Source organism: Camelus dromedarius, chromosome 30 (genome assembly GCF_036321535.1).
Source record: "Camelus dromedarius isolate mCamDro1 chromosome 30, mCamDro1.pat, whole genome shotgun sequence".
Classification (NCBI taxonomy): Eukaryota; Metazoa; Chordata; class Mammalia; order Artiodactyla; family Camelidae; genus Camelus; species Camelus dromedarius.
The window spans coordinates 19,542,673-19,563,964 of record NC_087465.1 but is presented as its reverse complement, the minus strand read 5'-3'; the positions used below and the strand labels follow the sequence as shown (position 1 = coordinate 19,563,964).

The 21,292-nt window shown below is 36.0% G+C and overlaps 1 long non-coding RNA gene across 1 annotated transcript in view; it reads right to left on the bottom strand.

Moving 5' to 3' along the window:
- Positions 1 to 11,025: 11,025 nt before the first annotated feature.
- Positions 11,026 to 21,292, bottom strand: part of LOC105088513 (uncharacterized) — an 87,942-nt gene continuing 77,675 nt past the window's right edge. Inside the window, exon 4 of the long non-coding RNA XR_010378490.1 lies at positions 11,026 to 13,050. This is a non-coding gene — a long non-coding RNA (uncharacterized LOC105088513). The remainder of the gene's footprint in view (positions 13,051 to 21,292) is intronic.

Below are 21,292 nucleotides of genomic sequence, written 5' to 3'. Positions count from 1 at the left end.
TTTCTGCTCACTTAGCCTTGTTTCATTTTGCCCGTCCACAGAATGAGAAAAATGCCTCTTGTTTGTTTCTTAACAGTGATAGGAAGAAAATAAATGGGAGTCTATAGAGAAATGCTATAATCTGAGGTTCTTACAAATAAAGAAAAATATATGCACATGAACATTCAAAATTACTGTAATTAATTCTAGCAGTTCATCAATTTAGGCTCTGCAATTTTTTTTAAACTCAAGATGAACTTAAATATGGGACATTTTTCCTCCAAACATCACTAACTTTTATCAGAGCCAGTAGCTTCAAGGTGCTAGAGGCTGGATAGGTACCAACACAGCAGAGAAGAAAGCTCTTCGTCTCCAGGAGGAAAGCTGGTGTTCTCCAACTTGACAAGAAACACATCACCCTTGAGACCTTCTTTCCCCAATCAAGAAATGAAAAATCACTTGTATGTGGCAAGTTAACCAAATAATAGTGGAAGAATGCCAGTTTGAGGAAAAGACATTTTGATGGATGTGAGAGGAATGAAATATGATGCCTGCTTTATTAAACAGCAGATGATCTGTGTTCTACCCACAAGAGGAAGTTGACAAAGGACTAAAACAGTTGTGCCAGGGAGCTGAAACCCACGAGCATCCACGGAAGTTTGAAAAGGACAAAGGCACAAAGTATACATAAAGCACAGAGAGCATAAGAACAAGTGACATCTGATAAAACACAAGACTCAGTAGAAGAGCATTACAGCTTGAACGTAGAAGGGCAGCAGATTAGAGTCAACGAAAAAGCTTGTTTTTATGAATTTGGAAACATTGGAAAGACCAGGGAGACTGAAAAAAAAACTTGCAACTTAGCAGGGCTATAGATGTCAAATAGCTGGGAAAGGCCATTTTAAATCTTTTTTTTTTTTTTTGCAAGAGTTTTGCTTTTTTTAAATAAACTGAATTAATGAGCTTGATTTCAATGCTGTTTTAAAAAGTAGGCAAAGGAAGTAAGTCACTGTTGACAAACATAGCATTAGTAGATTCTCACATATTCTTGCAGCTTAGAACTAAACCGAGCTGTTACCTAGGGTGACAGCTGCTGCAGACACAGAGGATTAAAAGAGTCACTTGAAATTGGGGAGATGGGTTTCAAGGGTTTGTGTTCCCTTTCTGAAGTGATCATTTTGCCTGATTCCATCAGAGGCTTATAGGAGATCAAAAGCTCCAGATGCTGTAATCTACTTCATTGGAAAGACTTCTAATTGAATCAGACGCATACAGAATATAATTACATAAAAGGTAATCAAGTTGCGGGTCAAGATTTGAAGCTGTAATGTTTGGACTGCTCTAATTCCTTTACTGTCTCTTTTACAAAAGACACTGGTAGTTAGAGACATGCATTCTAAATATCCAATAATTCCTGTTTAGGATAGGAAAAAAAAAGATGAGAAAAAATTCTTAGGGACTTTTTCTATGTGTATGTTTTGGCTATAAAAATTAGAATCACATAAGAAGAAAGTGGGTACAGCATGGATAGACAGTTATAATGAAAAGGGAGAAACATGGTTTCATATGTGAATTGATGACAAGGCATTTGGATGGATCTGGCAAAGTCAAGTTCCCAACAAAATCAGATGGAACAGCATATCACAGAGAGAAGCTCATAGGAGCTTTTCTCTAGAATTCAAAACCAAATCCCCACTTCTGAATATTTTTTAAGCAACGTGTCTATATATTTGTTTTTCATATCTTGGCCAAAACTCTCCAGATCACTTCTGTACTCCGATTTGGAGAAATGTAAAAGACAGAGCAGTTGAGATGTTTACTTCCAACTCAGTATTGACAGTCAGTCAGGCGAAAAATACTTTTAACACCCACAGGGCTCACAACACTAGGGTGGGTACCTGGAGGGACATATTAAAGAACAGACACTGTTTTTGAACCACAGAAAATGCATGCTGATGATTTCAGTGATACAGGGCATGTATGCTCAGAGATTCATTAGCAAAAGAAACCAAATGCAAGAGATGCAAGAAGACATTTCTGACAAGAAGCTGATTTTTTTTTTCTTTTCACTTTTTGTTGTTAAAGATCATATGCAGTGACTATCACCACCAGCCTCTTCTTGCCACACACTGCCACCTAAAGGACAGCCAGCAACTGCTAGACAAGAATGTGTTATCTTTCTCATGGCTGAAAGTAAATGTCCTAATTAATTTCATGATGCCCCTATTTTTCATGAAGCATTAAAGTTAACTATGCAAATGCACACTGGATCTTTCGTCTATAATCATAAAATAAAAGTACTGCCTAGAGTTTGAGATTGGTTTAGAGAAACTGAAAAAGTCCCTCCCCTGCACATGATATTTCATAGCACGGTGCATTTTTACTCCTGTTTCATTTCATTTCAGGAAGCAGATTATCAGGACTAGGTGGTCAAAAGATTCTGAGTAAGGATCCCAGTTCTGCTAATTATGATAAATCTAATATGCAAATGTAGCATTTAATGAATGCTTCTGATGATGGTGGTAGTTGGCAGTAAGAGTATTTGTACCTAAGTGTTTCATTAACTGTGATGCAATTAGCCATTGTTTCTCAAGGAAAACATCTCCAACGTTTACATTTAAAAGATTTGGATTTTTTAGATCATCTTTTTGATAAAAATATGAAAAATGGAAGTTAAGAGTAGAAAGACTTTTTAGTGATACACTTTTAAAAATACATAAACTCAAGGCTTAGTATTGGCTGAATGTAAAGGAAATGACCAAAATATCATGATTATTAGGAGGAGACCACTATGAATTAAAAGAAGCAATTTGGTTCCTTCAGTTTGGTACAAGAACATTATGACATTTTCCCTCTGGAAAGAATTATCAAATTACTTGCTTGAGAAAAAAAATTGATCAAATCAGGCCAGAAGAGCAGCTTCCATGGCAACCGATGCATTAGAAGATCATAGATGTTCTATATCCTCATTTAGCATCTTGACTGATATAATTCAGAGAGATTCAGTAAGCCCTAGATGAAGTGAAAGCTAAATTTTATCACACCGATTGGTGAAACTTACAATAAAATTACTAGTGAAAAAAAATCAACAGACTCTCAAAAATGGAGTGAGATTTTTGTTAAATGGTTTAAACTCTTCCTGGACACAAATTAATAAGAAAACAGTCTTATACGAAAACAGAAGTCTCTCTTTCTTTTTATTCCACAGTAAATGTATGACTGGAAAATTCCGTATATATCACATTTCTGTTATTCAATTCACATTCTTAAATGCACTGGAGAAGCTCTCTATTTATAGGAATCATGCAGTGCATCATTTTGTAAAACAGAATCTTTCTATAGTACAAATAGTAACAATTTTCTCTCCTCCACGTATTTGGCAAATAATGATCACCAGATATAGAATTTTCTTAAAGTAATACAGCCATAATTTGCAAATAACAAAATACCAGGAGACACTTTCAGAAATTATCCCTTGAGAGTTCAAAATTCAAAGATCTAGCACTGCAAGGAAGAATTTTTACAAGCTGATTATGTCTTATTTTCCTGTATTATAAATAATAAGCATTTGTGAATTTATCAGGGCTACTGTCAGACAGTAAGGACCCTGCAAGTCATGCTTTCAGGTTGAGTTTAGCAGAGCAAGAACCCAACGGCCTAACTACACTAGGCACTCCAGCGTGGCACCTCAGAGGGGAGAAAATAATATATCAATTCTTTCTTAGTTAATAAACTTGATTGTAGCTAAATTCAATTTAGTTTTCTTTTAACGCTAATTCAAACCTGCAATATGTTGTAGCATTTTGTATTGGGTTGTATGTTTTTTGTGGGGTTTGCCTGTTACGTCTAATGAGAGACCACATGAAAGACCCTTAAAAGAAATAAAGAGTCCATTTGGGGGTGAAGATCTCTCTCCATATGATTTCAAGATTTGGTTGGAATTAGACATTTTAGTAGTGATACAATGTAGGACCCCCAAAAATAAATAAATAACTGATTCTTTATTCTTTCCCAGTATTGCTGGATGAAATTAAAAAGTGCTTTTAATTTTTCTGTTGTTTCTCAAAAGGGTATGATATTTCCCTCTAAATTATTTTAAACATTTGAAAATTATTTAAGACTCTGCAAGCCACAAATCACTTTTGCCTGAAATATTAATTCCCCCAGAAGAAATCTAGAATGATTCCATTTGCCAAATAATTAAGGGGAAGAGTTTGGTTCCATTTTGAATTAATTAGCAAATTACTTCTATTTTGCCAGTTAGGTTCATATTTGTAAGAAAAGTCTCATGACAGTTGCGCTGAATTAGAAAATTTCATCCTTATGTTACAGGAGGGGAAAAACCACATTTTCTGTAAAGACATCTGAAAATCACGGTCCTATGACAGGCTCTTTTCATTTTAATAAGACATTTATATAACACGTTGTTTTTGAATAGATCACAACACAAGAATCATCTCACTGGTTTTTACAGCATTTCTAATTGACAGATAGGATCTCCACCCTGAAGCTAGCAGGTGGGGAAAAACAGAATGATGGCCAAAGTTCAAGTCTGTTTGGAAACTAGTAATTACTCCAAGCTCCTTGAGGGTAAGCATACTATCTTCTCATCTCATCTCCCCTGCTGAGGACATTGCTTTGCACAATTCGAAAAACTCAAATGAATTAATGGCCTTTGTGCCTTCACATCTCCTTTCTCTTCAGGTGTTACCACCTAATTCCACTATAATATACACCATTATTACATATTTGCATGTAGTTACATTTCTGAACTACAATTAAAGTGGCAAAGACCAGATATAGAAGAGTTAATCTACCATGTGGCTGTCCTCCATACTTAAAAAGCACCATCCTTTTCCTTATTCTTTGAAAACTATGAAATGAAATAACTTGGAAACTGGTGTGGAAGTTTAGACCATCATCTGAAACATAGGATACAGCTAATGAGAGTATGTTAATTTAGTGATAATTTACCTAAAGTTAACCATAGTCTTAGTTCATTACCATTACTTAATTAATGTCCATAGGAATTACTAATTTCTTCAGAAGAAACCTAGAATGCTTCCATTTGAAAGCTTGGATGGGAATCTGAAAGACATTGTAGTGGCTGGTCTTCAAGATGGCCCCAGTAATCTGCACCTCCTTCTCACAACCTTCTGTAGTCCCTACCCACCTTGTACCAGGAATGCACTGTGTGACCAACAGAATATGGCAGAAATAATGGCACGTCACTTCTGAGATCAGGTTATAGAGGACTGTACTTCCGTCTTGGACACTCTCTTCCTGGTGCTCTCCCTTTCTCTCTTTCTCTCTCTCTGAAGTCTCTAACTAAAAGCTAACAAGAAACCAAGGCTTCCCAACAATCACATGAGTGGGTTTTGAAGCGACTCTGCAGCCCTAGTAGAGCCTTGAGATGACTACAACCCAGCCTACATGTTGGCTGCAACATCCTGTCAAAAAAGGAGATCTGGGTATTGAAACAGGAGTTTTCCTTGGTAACTCTGGGCTGGTTTCTGGGGGATAACTGCTTTCTAAGTATTTCTACATTACTCTAGAATTCTTCTTAGATTAAATCAATTGCATTAATCCAAACTAGGAGACGATGGTTAATTAAATAGCAATTGAAAAACAATGCTAGTATATTTCACTGATTACAATCTCAGTATTAGCCCACAAAGTGATATACTGAAAAGAAACCTATGTCCAATATTGTTTAAAACATTGATTACCCAAGTCCTAAAATATGATAATCACTGCATTCAAACTGAATCTTAAGGGCATCATGTTTAGTTTTTGGTACTACTATTAAAGGGATTACAGGAAAACAGTAGAAAGTTTGGTGGTGACTGATCACTCTGGATGTAAGTTTTTAATTGTCTAATCTGTTCTAGACATTATGCCATAACTGAAATATAAAAACCACCCTGTCCCTGTCCACGATCTGCAAATGATCCAGTTAAGGGAGAAAAGCAAATCCACAGGACAGGGCACATCTGCAAAACTCTGGAGTGTAAACAGTATTTGACATAATTGGAATGTTCTGCCTGGAGGAAGGAAGGAAGGGAAAGTGAGAGATGTCTTGTGCCGTTAGGTGCATATTTACTGTATCATACCAAAAGGTAGGGAGGAAAATTACAGGAAAGCAAAGTCTGGCTTCAGAACTTTTCAACAATTGGACATGCGTAGCAAGGAAGTGGACGTAATATAAAGTGGTGAAACTTTTATCTTGGAAGCTTCTGATCAAAGGGAAGATGAAATCTGGAAGAAATATTGTAGGAAGGATTTTTCCCTTAAGACACGGCTACTGCTGCTGCTGCTGCTGCTGGGGTGTTTACAAGTGTTTAACAGGCACTAGAGAAGTGGGGTGAAGAAACCAGCTCAGTCTCTAACAGTCTTTGATTTCATGTACAAAAGCTATCAATCTCTATCTCCATAGAACCAGATTTCATTTTGGATTCCATGTCACAAATGTATAATGTTTCAAAAATCACCACAATTTAGGCAGCACATTTATGTAAGGAAAAAAACCCACCCCATGTTTAAGATATTGACATATTGATATGAGTGGGTGAAGCCTGATGTGTTTCATAAAATAATTTTTCGAAAAGCTATAGTTACTAGGCCCACGTGCAGGAGCCTTAAAAGCTTAAATTAACTTGGATTTAGGATTATTTGATTTCACATTTATCTATAAAATTGAAAGAAATTACGCTACCTAGGAAATCTCTTTTTATAACTTTTCATAATTTCTTTCCAAAGATTTTCTTTTGCACAAAGCATAACTCTTTTCATCTTATCCTATGATTCTTAATACTGCCTGACTTGTAAGAAGGTGACTGATATTTTCTTTTGAGGTTAGTTCAAACATCCTCTCAGGAGATCAATGACACAAATTCTAAGGAATTTAGTACCCACCCTCTGCCATGTACTGTTAGATCAGCCAAAGGACATAAAATCTTCAAAACATAAGACTTATTTTTCTATTATCAAAAACATTACTTTGAACTACAGTTCAAAAAAAAGTCCATTTACTTCTAGGACAACATAACCATGTTACAGAATAAATGAAAGATTACTAAATATTCTAAATAATCTAATACAAGCATAAAACTAATTAGTCTATTAATTTCTATACGGTTAAGTGATAGGTATTTGTCAATTTGACCTTTAAGGTAATATTTTAAATAATTCTTCCATCATTTGTAAAACTACACATGTACTCCTTCATATCGGTGTTTTCCACAGGAAATTTTCTGTGCTGGCTCCCTCACTTTCGTAAGAATCCTACATTTAGAGTATTTACTGATTGCAGAGAGCCTGGAGAAATACACTGGAAGGCAGAACATTTTTTTTTTTAAGTACATTTAACGGGAAGCATTTAAGGTCAAATTTTACATGGCTGCCTCCTGAACTGACAAGATTTAATTTCTGCAATCCAGATTCCCGACAAATAGCAATCACAAATACCAGTCATTCTTATAAAAGGCTCAGTTGTGATAAGCCACCTACATGGAAAATTGCCAAGGGCTCCTCTAGATCACTGTTTCTTAACTGAGGTCTCTAGACCATGGGCAGCAGAATCAACTGAGTTGTTTTTTATTAACACAGATTCCAAAACCCAACCCTGGATCTGCTGAGCCAGGCTCTCCCCGGGTAATCTTTAGGCAACCTAGAAATTAAGAACCTACTTTAGGTGGGTTTTGTTCCATTTTGATCAAGCCAGACTACCAAAAACCTACAACAAGAAAAAGACAAATAAACTCAATATTATTTATTTGATGAATTTATTAGTGGATGTTGACCACTACATCACACAATTTCCTTTCTGTGAGAACACAGAAGTTATGGCTTTAGGGGAAAAAGTTTGGTTTTCTCTTGGAAAAAGCTTTACTTTCATCTTATTTATAATTCTTACTTCTCTCTTTGTCCTGGTCACTAGATAGCTCAGAAACAAATATTAGACCCATCTCCTACAGTACTACAGTATGTAATAAAATGTATTGAACCTACTTCAACAGTTTGTTATTTTTAAAGATATATGGATAAAAAACCGACTTAATCCAGTTTGGTACCACTGAAAAGTAGGGGATTACAAATGTAGAGAGGACCTGGGATGCACCATCCAAGGTGAAACAGAGTGTCCAGGAGCTGTGGAGAGGTGACTGGACAGGTGGACACTGACTTGTAAACGTGAGCTCCTTGTTGTGATAGCTTAACTGATAACCTACTTAATAAAGCCAGTACCTAGCCTGTATTTCAATGACTTTTCCAAAAAGGTGAGAAAATTGTCATGTGCCAAAATCCATATACACCAAGTGTACTGTGTTTGTCCAACATTACTAGGCCAGTCATTGAAAAGAAAAATATGTGTGGACTGATATTAATTGTTATCTTAGTATACCAACACAGGCTAATCCCCAGTGATCACTTCACTTCATTCCCTTTAGTAAATACTCAAACCGGTGCTTCACAAACAATCTGTGGCAATGAACCAATCTGGTTTTTTTGTTTTTTTTTTTTAATTTTCAATCTCTCATGGACTGAAACTTTTGTAAAATACAATAAAAATGATTACCTAGAAAATGAAATAACATAAAAAACAAAGACATAAAACACAAGCGCATTTTTAATACTTTTAATTTTTAAAAAATATTTTAAAATTATTAGTTTTAATAGATGCAAAATTACTTGACAAATGTCTACACAAGTTTCTAAATGCTTAGTCTCTATTTCTGTACATTTCACGTGGAGCAGTAAGTTTCAGCAGACAAGCACCTGTCTGTGGACCACACTTTCTGCAACTTTCCATGAACAATCCCTGCAATACTACACTCATTTATAGTCTATGAATTCCATTTCCTATACATTTTTAGAAAAGGGATTATGCTTGCCCTTCTCGATTTTGCTTAACCTTCTTCTACTCCAAACAATTATTCAATAACCGCTGAAAATGAATTAGCAATCCCCAAGGCAAATCCTATTAGTAGTACGTGGTGTAATGGACCAAAGCTAATTAGAATGGCTAAAAATTATTTCCCAGTTTTGGCCCTACTTTGAGACATCATTTCCTTCTTACCATTGTTTCTTCTAGGGATTTCAATACAAAGATGGTTAGCTTCATTCGGTATCAGGTTCATCTCCCTTCAGGGCACAAGGAGAACTGCACATCTCAATCTCATCCCAGTTGGGCAGGACTATGGGCACATGCGGAGCCCTGGAAGGAAACTCAGGGTTCCAAGAAGCATTCTAGGGTGCCTGGGCACCCGTTCCCCATATTTCCCAGCCCAATTCCCACTCCCAGTTTTTCAGCTATGATTTTTGTTGTTCCCTGTGTGATTTTTGTCATCAAAATAAAAACCTGAGAATTCCTTAAAAAAAAAAATTCCAGCCAATAATCTAGCCAATGGATAGATCAAGAAGACCTTGAGTTATTCTCCAATTTCTCTTGCCTGGACCAAGGAACCAAAAACAAACAAACAAACAAAACAAGCAAGTAAACTAAACTGCCAAAAAGCTACCCATGATACTGTTCTAGTAGGTTCGTCTGCAATATTTGGTGGATATTGCCTCTACTGTTGAGGCTCTGAATGATAGTGTAAAGCTGAACCCACTTCTGACCTGCACTGAAAAACAAAGCACAAGCAAGAAATAAATCTTTGTTGTATTATATACCTGAGATTTTGGAATTAATTGTTACTTTGATTCTAAAATTAATTTAATTCATTAATTGCAACATAATCTAGGCTATCCAGGTTAATACAGTCTTTTTAAAAAGGAGAGTGAAGCAAGAAAAACAGACATCAAACAAATATTTAGAAAAGGAATAACTGTAGTAAAACTGAAAAGAAAAAAGAAAGAAAGGGTGGCATTCCCATATATCAAGAGGACTTCATTTAGTCTAAAAGTAGGCTAGGGGGTCAAGGACGGTTTTCCTGAAAATGTGAAACTTTGGTTGAGACACTTAAGCATGATATGGAGTAATTTACAAGAAGAGGGGAAACAGGCATTTTAGGCAAAGTAAACCATGTGTGATGGGCGAGAAAGTGGAAAATGTGATGGCTGCAACGTAAAAAGGGACCAAGGTTCCCTTCATGAGCTTCGTGAGCTTCATGTCCATGAGATACCTACCGTGACACAATTTCTTTGCCTCTTGCTCCTGGGTCACAGTGTCAGACTCCTCTCTAAGGTTTTATTTCTCTTCCCTTATCAGTGTTCTGGAGAGCACACATTCTTCTGCAGTAGTCCTGGGTTCACCTGTTACTTAAAAAATTTCATGATTATTGCATGCCTGGCACATAAGAGTGCCTAGTAAATAGTCAATGACTGACTTAATGAATACAGAATGAAGGAATAATTGAGAGAAATTGTTTGCATGGATCCACAACATCTGTGTAGTCTACTCTCAAGCAAAAGCAAAAACCAAAATTCATGTCAGAGCTATCCTTAATTTTATGATTTTTCTAAATTGTGTTCATATGATTTCTCTCCCAAGGATAAAGGAATATCATATTGATTCTAATAAAGCATGGAGAGAGCCAACATGAATTATTGGAAAATATTGATTTTTTTAAAGGATAAAAGAAATGCTACTTTATTACTGCCAACACAGTAACACAAATTAACAGAATAACAGCAATGCTAAGGAGGCATTCTTCTAGTTCCTTTTTCATAAATCGGTCCCTAGCAAGTACCTTTTGAATAGCACCTCTATGCCTAATCTTAGAGGCATAGTAAACAGTCATTAGAATCTGTGCAAAAACAAGGGCCTACTGTATAGTAAATGGAACTATATTCAATATCTTGAAATAATCTATAATGTAAAAGAACCTGAAAAAGAAAATATATTTATATGTATATGTGTAATTGAATCACTTTGCTGTATACCTGAAACTAACACAGTATTGTATGTTAACTATACTTCAATTGGAAAAAAGAATCTGTGCTACAAAGTTTGAAGAACACAAAATCATTAAGAAGATCACTGTCCTCAGCATGGTTAACTGTATATACTAGAAGTCACTGGAGATTACCAGAGTCAAAACTGTATTTTGAGGAAAGTTAGTTTATTTACATTAGTATATTCATTCATTTTATTCAAATCCATACAGCAAAATTAACTGAAAAAAAAACCTTATTCTTTGACATTTATAAATTTTATTCCCAAATCTTTTTCTATACACTAATATATATATATAATAAATTTCTCCTTTTAAAAGGTACCAATAAATAAAATTGACTTAAATTTGTATATACATATCTAAAGAACAAAAAAGTCTAGAAAAAAACAAAACAAAACAGAAAAGATTGGCCCTTTCTCCAAGAAAAGCTTTAAAGTTACGTTCTTCACAGACTAGACTTTATGACCTTTCAAATTCTCTTTTTTCAATGAATAGTAAGCAATCATGGAAAACAGCCTTAACATTCCATCCACCTTTGATTCAAGAACTACGTCCAGTTTATGCAAGGTCCTAGCATGATGGTTACAGAGAAGACCCCAACTTCATTTTGTAACACTATAATAGTTGCTCTTCCTAACAAGTGATCTTTTTAAAAAAGTTTTGCTCTCCATCTTATTTTATATAGATAACCAATAATGCAATCCATTTTCAACCTTTAACAGGTAAGTTATTCAATTTGAGATTTGTCCCAGAAATTACTTCCTGATTCTCCTTGCTGATAGCAAGATAGTTTCCACGGTAGTGTCTTATCTTGATCCATTTTATATTTCAGCTTAATCAAAAACCATGCTCACTATATGATACTGCTCTTTTATGCATCAGTATCAGCTTAATCATTTGCCCATCTTCAAACTCAAGCACTGATCAAGGCATTGGCCTCTGTGTTTTGCAAGATCTAATCTACCATAAACATGCTCCTCTGAGACAAAAATCCCTTGGAATAATTATAATTACTACATCTGTTTTCATCAAAATTAATGAATTTTGCTGTCTACTTTATAGCTGCAGTAATGCTGAATCATATTCTGATAAATAATTCTTAAACTGTATACTTTGCTCTGCAAGGCTAGTTTCCAGTTGCATGAATGCAAAGATGGATGTATGTATTCTTCAGCGTAAAATATGTCAGGATCATTAAAAGAAAAAGCATGGGGTCAAATACCACTTAAAGCTGAGTCACTGCTCACTTTTATAGGCTGGGGATTCAAACACATCTGTTACCCCTCACGCTTTCAACTCTTCTGTTCCTTCTCCTCTCAGCTCCTAAGTACCCACATAAGTGAATTATCTCATAACACATTCTTGAAAACATTATCAGAATCCTATCTTTAAAAATCTGCCATATGTATAACATGGTATTCATTTGTTCCAATAATGGAGATTTATATCCTGTTCTATATTTAAGGAACAATATTTTAAATCAGCTGATACATATGGATTATCAGAGGAATATTCAATTTTTAAAAATTCCACTTGTAAAAGAAAAATCCTTAGTAATGTTAGGGGACACAGTTAATGAAAAGATTATAAGAAATCACCTTATGTGAAGATGACTTTTACTCGAAATCCTCAAGGGCCTTTCTATCTTCCATACGGATTGCAGTTTAAGCTGATAAATAGACAGGTTCTGTCTCAGCTTGAAAGCCTATAATTTACTCTTGTGTAGAGAATTTTAAGTGGATTTTTCTTTAACTTAAACAACATTTTTCATCACACTGTCTTCCCATCATATTCACTCATCAGTAATGTAAGATGACTGGGGAGAGTGGAAAGGTAATTTCTGCATTTGCCAATGGAGCAGACATTATACCTTTAAAGAGTAGGTCATAGGTATCTTTCCAAAGTGTGTTAAAGCAGCAGTGACCTTAAATGATCATTTTTCCCCTAAGTAAAATAGTTTGGGGTCACATTCACCTAGAACTAAGTGCAACTTTAAGGCCCAGAGATCAAGGGGTTCTTGTAACTGCAAAGAGTACAAATCCTAGCTCATTATCACATGTGAAACTTCAGCTCAGAAAGAATTCCAATGATGCTTCTTGTTTTGTAGCATGTCTTCAGAGAGAAAGGTTCCATCACAAGTAAATCTTGGCTCCTACTCTTCGGATTCCTAGTTCTGTTGATAAGACAGGGAAAGAGAGAAATTTGGATTGTCTGTTCTATATTTATTTAAAATTAGATACAATAATGTCTAAAATTATCTAGTGGCTTTCCTTTGCAAAGTGGTTTAACACCCCGATCTCACACACGATCGATTCAGAACACTCACTAGAGACACTCACGCTTAGAATTCCAATGAACACTGGGCCTGTTGTCTCTTTTTAAAATCAGCATACGTCATTACTCAAATGGGAAAAGTAAAATGAAAAATTCTCTCCACATCATCATCTTATATCATCACAGACACTAAGCGTCAAGTAGTAATAAAGCAAGACAAAATGTTAATTCCTTCCACTAGCCCAGACACAGTCCCTGGAATCTCTGTCAGGAATACCAAAAAGAGATGAAGGCCAAAGGGCACGGTACCATGGAACACAACACAGAAAAAGCCACTCCCCTCAGAGACTAGAACTGAGTGATACAGAGGCAGTGCAGCAACTCCAGCCAGGCACTGAGGAAATCTGCAACATTCTACTGGGAATAAAGTAGAGAAATGAGAATCAAGAATTTGTAGCTAAGTGGATGTGCAGATAGCTGAGCAACTATACCCAAAGAGTGCTAAAAAACAAATCCATGTCTGGGAGAAACAAATGTCCAACCGCAAACCACATGATTTAAAACTTAGACCAGTATGAAAGCATAGAAGGCATATTTATCAGTCTTTTAGATGAAATATACCTGAAAGAAGCAGCTCACCAAATCCAGATTCAAAAATATTTCCCAGAAATGAAATTCTGGGGTAAAACCAATCAAATTTTAGTAAGACTGTGTATCTTTTCTTATTTATTTTATCAAGCACAAGGGAGGCCAAGAATGACCTAACTGGACAGCATTTAATGTCAAAGTCTCAATGACATCAGATGACCAGGAAGTCAATGAGTCAGTAGGATAATACAAATACTAAAAAATGCTGATGTGGTCACAGGCTGTATTAAGAAGACTATTTCAAAAGAAGAAGAACACAGTGTTTGCATCTTAAAGAGAAAAAGTCTGAACTCAGCAGATTCAGGTGACATTTGGAATATTGCCTTTTTTTATTCCTATGCCTGACATTTCAAGAGGAATGTTGGCAACATACAACTTCCGGAAATGTGTTCAATGGAGTATTACTATGTTACAGAAAATAAGACTATTGTGATTAAATAAATTTGAAAAATAGCAGATTAAACACATGTCATTTTAAAAACAGTTTTCTTTCACGTAGTTCCCCTTGGAAAATGCTAATGTGCACTGTGAAGCTCTACGAAGGGATGGTTTCCAGCCTTTCCCAGAGGTACTGGACCATGGGACCCCCTTTTTAAAGATGCAGCTCTCAGAACTAGTATCACAAAGGGCATGCTTTGGGAAATACTGATCCAACGTATGTTCAAAAGCTCATGTACCAAGTGATAAGACATTTGAAAACCATACTCTGTGAGGTTTATTTGGAAAAACCAGGCATTTTAGATTGGAAAAGAAAAGACTAAGGAGAAGCATAAGAAGTGAATTAAAATAGAGGACGTTGATTTCCTTCAGTATTGTTTTAAGGATGAATAAATTACAATCACTGAGTGGAAAATACAGGGGGATATTTTGGCTTGGTATATGAAAGACACTTCTATCATCATATCTAACAGTGTCCTGGTTTTCTGTAAGTAGCAATGCGGTTTCCTAAAAGAATTTAGGTTTTCCCCTAATAGCCATCAGCTGTGAAACTTATGGAAGAAATCTTACCTGGATAAAAGCTTAAATTAAAATACGATCAAAATTAATTCCAACTCTATGACTTGAATCTGTGCATAATCATTTGTTCTCACTAATCTACCCACAGAGCTCTGCCATATTAATAATAATCTTAGAACATATCACTCCCTAGTTCATATCACTCCCTAATTAAAACTTCCAGTGGCTTTTATACTGGTTGTCAAATAAACACCTATTTCTTTAGATTTTACATGAGTCATGTCACTGAGTGTACATATAGCAAATCTCTAGTGTTGTGTGAAAAAGACACAAGTGTGTGATGCTGTACAGACAGGGTCTTGGGAGTCAGTGTTTCCCAAATGTTGTAGCAAAATGGTTGAATAATAAGAATAATCTAAGGGGCTTTTGGAATTCAAGGTAAGGATTTCAGGGGTCCATGCCCAGAAATTCTGAATCAGGTCTGGGGTACAGAAAAGGAGTATATGCTCTTTAGAAGCTTTCCGGTTGATTCTGGTGAACTAACTGGTTTGGGAGCCATTCATCCTTCCAGATTCAGGCACAATTTGTATGGGGGAAGACGGGGGTTGGAAGCACACATCTCCATGTCTCCTCTCACTGTTATCTTTATGACTCTGCAGTGAAGAGTGGTGACAGATAGGCAAGACCTAGGACTCCCAAATTCTACATCCTCAAATTTATATCTAGTCAAGGTTTTGCCCCCACAAACCCTTAAATGATGAATTGAGTTGGCTCATTTATAAATTGCAAGGATGATTTTGCCCAGACTAGACCAATTTCAGTAGCCTAGATGATGCCTCCTTTATCCAGGGCTAGACCCTGGTTCCGATATGGATTTCCTTTGGCCAGAGCCCCCTCCTACGTGGGCAGGCAACCCCAGGCTTATCTTTCCATACCTGCTGCCATGACATTCCAAAAACGCATAATCCCAAAGATGAGCCCAAAACTGAAAAATATGACTTTCTTGCTCTCTTTTCCTGAGCAGAAAGCTCCTCTTTTGAAACTACTATCATGTAGGGTGTCTCCCTTCTAAATGCTGAGTTAGAGAACTATAAACATTCTCCAGAATGCTGTGTTCTCCCTGGAGTTTAAAGAGTGTCACCAACATTTAAAATCTTCTACGATTTCAATTCAACCGACCTTTCTATCTTTATTCCTCTGCTTCTTGTGTGAAGCTGTCACCCTAACCACAGTGGTCTCTTTGTTTTCTCCTGAACATTTAATTCTTTATTCTAGTCACCCATGCTTTCTCATTATGTCTCCAAATCTCTGGACATACTTGTCTAACCTGGGTCCCTGGAAAATCAACTTTTTTTAGACCAGATGTCTGCAAACTTTTTCTATAAAGAATCAGAGAGTAAGCATTTTGGACTTTGTCAGCCATGCTGTCTCAATTACAACTACTCAATTCTCTGTTGTCACGTAGCATGAAAGTAACCTTCGGTTAAATGAATGGGTATAGATGTGTTCTTATAAAATTTTATTTACAGAAACAGACATGGGCAGATTTGGTCTGCAGCCTACAGTTTGCATAGACCTATTTTAGATTCAGCTCAGGAATTATCTTCTCTGATTCCCTTCATGAAACTTTCTTCCCTTTCACCCTGATCAAGCAGAGATATAATTTCTTCTTTCATGCTCACCTAGAATCTGTACATATTTTTATTAGAGTAGCTCTCTCATTGAACTATGTAAATTATTTACATATTCAGTTTCCTCTTTAAACAGCGACTCCATCAAGGATAAAGATTGCTTTATTCATCGTTATCCAACAAAACAGCTAGCACCCTATAGGTATTTAATAAATATAGACTGAATAAATGAATGAAGAAATGAATAGATGATGAGTATAAATGTTAACTTGAGGTGAATCATAAAAAAATGGATAGGCTTTAACAGATGACCCTTGAAATACAAGTGTAAAATTAAATCTAAATCTAAGGAGAAACAGTTTGTTCCCCCCCCCACAACAACCTCCTTCACTCATTCTACAAATATTGATTGAAGAGGAGTCACTAAGGGCAAAGCTCTCGAGAATTAACATTCTGTAAAGCGGTGCTTCCTGGAGTGGAGGACTATAAAGCAGTCACTGTGCCCACTAACTGTGCCTATTATCGTCTGTGCATGAAAGTCCTTTTAAAAGTTAATGGGATCCAAACGCGTAGAGCAGAATAAAAGAGAGGAATACCCAGACCAAATTACACAAGAATTTATGACACTCTGTCCCTGTGTGTTGAATCAAGGGATTTGGGTTACTGAAGATAGCATTCTAACGGAGTCTTTTCATCTGTTCTGCACATCGCTGTCCTTTCGTTAGCAACACATTGGAGAGGACAGCACGGCACAGCACCAACATCCTAATCCTTTGTTTGAGAAGGTCTCTGGGTATTTACGTCCCCTTTAAGTACCCTTAATCTTCTTTAATTAACCTCTGATTTTCTTAATTTGTATTGTTTAGTATTCTGTCCCATTGGCTCTCCTCATGGCCATCTGCTCTAATATATACTTCATAACTGATCTTCATATATTTTAGGCAATCACTTATGCAATTATTGCAAAAAGGACTGAGCAACAACTTCTGCTGGCTGAAAACTTATTATTTAAATGATGTAAATCTAAAAAGTTTCTCCAAACATTTAGTAAAGACTACTTATAAAAGTTATCACGAAACAGTTAATCTACTTCTTGCTGAATGAAAAAAATGACAAAATACAGGTTACACATATTATTACTAATATCTTCTCACATGGAGAAGTTCCTTGATTCGTTCAACTTTATATTTTAATGTTGCGTAAGATCTTGGGTGATGCCTTTCAGTGGTAATCTATAAATGATATTTAGGTTCAGAAAAATTAAAGGAATTTTAAAAGCCACACACCTAGAAAATTGAATATTTATTATTTATTGTTACTTGGAAAAACCAGAAAGGTGCAACTTTGAAGAAAAGGCTAGGGGAAATTCATCATGAACTTCAATGTACAGAGTCATAACAAGCGCTGGGAGACACTAGCATCAAGCCAGGAACGGCAGTGTGAGTTAGGCAGGCTGGTAACAAGCCTAACATACATCACAGTTGACACTATTTCCCAGGGAAAACGCTGCCCATCAACAATTACGCCAATTCCACACCCTGCGCCAAATTTTAAACACATTAAGACAATACAGTTATTGTCATTCAGCATAACTTCTGTGTGCCTACTCTCTTTTCTCTAAAATGTGATCTTAAGGAGGTGTTGGGGATTTTTCTATATTTATTGTATGGTGCCAAAAGACAGGTCAAAGGACATCTTTGAAATTCTCATAGGTTAAGAAAAGAGAACATATTTCAGTGCCTTCTAAAAACAAAAGGACTCTGGGAATGGGAGCAATGAATCTGGTCTCTGACAGCTCCTCTGTCTGCGACGGTTATTGGTTACCGGGCTTTACTGCTACCTGGAAGTGTAAATTGGACCCCTGGGACTGTTCTGCATGTAACCTTTAACTCACACTTGATAGCAAACAAATGAAAGAGAGGCAATACCATCAGATGTGGTGATTTATTTTTAAAGCACAGGTTTTTTGTTTAATATAAGTGTAAAAACATAACTTTCCCTCCAAGCCAGCCAGGTAGTTTAGGCAATTTATCAAGCCAAAAGCACTGAAGCTTTGTGGTAAGAAAGGAAGAAAATGCAATTGTGCCCAAGTAATTGTCTTTCTTTTCCTGAAACCTAGTAAGATAGATTTGGGGTATAGGTGAATCCAAATAATGATTACAGAAATAAAGAAACTCCTTCATCCAATCAGTCTAATTTCACTGCATCCTTAATTTTCAGAGGTGCTGCCACATAACTAATGTTAAGTCTCCTCTTTGCCTTTGAACTGTTTTATACTTCAAGATGACTCTTGTTAGCTCCTCATTCATATAATGAATGCAGGCCTTTTGCAAGCCATTTTTCTTCTTTTGTCTCCTTTGATGAAAGCTATTTTACAACATTTGCACAAATCCTGCCCAAATACAATGCTGATCCATGTAGCACTATGTAAGTATAAGTTATGATGTGATGGCTTTATCCCTGTATCCATTCAAGTATTTATTGAGCATTTACTGTGCCAGGAAGTATAAGGAAATGCAAGGATTAACAAAAATTGTAAGATTCTTGATCTCATGAAATTTAATACAGTGGGGGAGAGAAAAATGAAGAGAAAGGAACAAATAAGATAGTTTCATATGGGTAAAGGGACCTAGGGTAGGGATGGAAGTCACTTCAAAGTGAGTAGAGAGATAACACTTCCCTGAGAAAGTAATATTTGAGCTGAAACTTGAATGGCAGGAAGGACTCAGGCATGAGAAAATCTAAGGGAAAAATTTGGGGTAGAAGAAACAACCAATGCCAAGACCCACAGAAAGAGGGTCAGTGTGTGGAGAGCAGTGAGCAATGGGGGAATAACTGGGGCCAGATCATATAGTGTGTTGCAGGTCATTGCAAAGGATTAGACCCAAGTGCAGAAGGCTGATATTGGAAAATTTAAACAGAGGGGAGACATGAAAGTCTCCGAGCAGGAAGGAAAAGAGAAAGGATGCAGTAGTTTCATTACTGTTTTGTTGAGGTGTTTGCTAATGTTTGCAGATAGTTTGAAGTTTTGGAGTTAGCTGAATGATGGTACAGCACATCTAGTCTGTAGATTGAATGCCTCCTTACTGTTTTTTAGGTAATTAAGCTTGTTCTATGATCTTGTTTTGCAGGTGCATAAAAGTGGAGAGATTATAGCTGCCTGATAATATACATACTCCCAAAAATGTTTAGTGGGGTCTGAAACTGAATAGAAGAGATAACCTGAAAGAAGAACCCGAATCTCAACAACAGGGAAAAATCAGTATAAATGTCATAAAACCTGAAGGACAGCCTGAATCATCAGGGAAGTTAACTTGGCAATTAGACCTTCCATTTTCTGACAAATACAGAAGCCCATAGGCTGATTGTCACTAGCAATATAACAACCAAATTTCAGAACAATATAAACTTAAAGCTCCCTTGTCTTTTACTTTCTTCAAACACACACTCACAATAGTCGAATAAGAGGCCTGTTACGTTTGAATTAAAATTTCATATATCACACTTCAAAATCAAAAGCAGCTGTAATGCTAAGACATTTCAAAGCACAAAAACATTAAGGAAATAGACTATACTTTAAATCCTTTCATCTGTTAAACTCTGCACCATTTTCCACATATCCTCAGAACAATGGGGAAAATAGTCAGGAAATTATTTCCAGAATTAGATCAGAAAAATTAAAGACCATTTTCTGTGCAATTTACTGTACATTTTGAAAACACCAGTTCTTAATGCCACTGAAAGCTTTTAATAAACTTTGAGTTAACTTTTATGAAAGTAAAGAGAAATATCTGCTCAGAGATATAGCTGATCTGATGCACACTTTGAATGTCAACTAGTCAAAGGAATGAGAGTAGATAAAAGATTACAAATGTTAACCACTATATATAAAAATAGATAAAAAACTGAATTTCTTCCATATAGCACAGGGAACTATATTCAATATCTTGTAATAGTCTTTAATGAAAAAGAATATGAAAATAAACATATGTATATATATATATGCATGACTGGGACATTATGCTGTACACCAGAAATTAACACATTGTAACTGACTATATTTCAATTAAAAAAAAAAAAAACCAGAACAAAGTAAGCAAAACTGGTCAACTGAATGAACACTGTGGAGATAGTTCTGCAGATGTGTTGTCAGAAGATGTCTTTAAAAAGAGCTTCAGAGAAAAAAAAGAAATTCAGCTTAGCTGATTTGCTGAGACTCTTGTCACTACACTGTAACTGGTGTTTTCAGGCATGGCAGAGACTGGGCCTGGGGATTCTGTCTTTCCACTACTATATTCTGTTCTGTCTTTTGATCTGAAAGACCAGAGATCCAGAGGAAAATGCAAATGCCAACCAGTGGCAATGACCAAGAATCCCTCAATAGTTTTACTGTTAGTTTAAGTCAAGACTAGGTAAATTGAATTGAATTTGAATTTTTATTGAATATCTGTAATAAAGAATATATATAATTTACAAAATATAGATGCAGAAGAAGTAAAACACTCATGATAACCTAAATGTTTGCTTCTGTTTCAAAATTTAACTACTTAAGTTCAGTTCACTTTCTACGGTGTTTCTCTGATTGATTCTATTATTCTTCCTGGCAGATGGAAACTGGCAATAAATGGAAATATTTGTGAAGAGGGACCCATAACAAGGAGGTAGCCCATTAATTAGAAAATGGCAGAATAGCACAGAAGTTTAGCACGTAGACTCTGGAAGCAGGCTGCCTGGGCTTGTGGCTCTTCTACTTAGTCATTAACCTCCATTGACTCTGTTTCCTTATTTGTAAAATGTGGGTAACACCAACATCATAGGATTTGGCAGATAATTAAATGAAAAGATATATATATAGTGCTGAAAATGTTCCTGGCATGCTGTTAACAACATATAGAACCAAAGGCA